The following is a 200-nucleotide window of genomic DNA, read 5'->3' as shown; positions in this document are numbered from 1 at the left end:
TTACCACTTTATAATTTACATATTTTGGTGTATATGAAACTATCCGTCAATATATTTGTCCTACTTCATCTTCCTTAGTTTATTCATTGATATTTTGTAAGTTTCTGTTTTAAGAATTTTCATTTTGGATAGTTGGTTAATTTGATATTGAGGTATGACTATTTTGAAGCCAATCTTTATAATCTGACTAGCAAGGTTTA

Source organism: Solanum tuberosum, unplaced genomic scaffold (assembly GCF_000226075.1).
Source record: "Solanum tuberosum cultivar DM 1-3 516 R44 unplaced genomic scaffold, SolTub_3.0 scf00039, whole genome shotgun sequence".
In the NCBI taxonomy this organism is placed as follows: Eukaryota; Viridiplantae; Streptophyta; class Magnoliopsida; order Solanales; family Solanaceae; genus Solanum; species Solanum tuberosum.
This window is presented reverse-complemented; position numbering follows the sequence as displayed.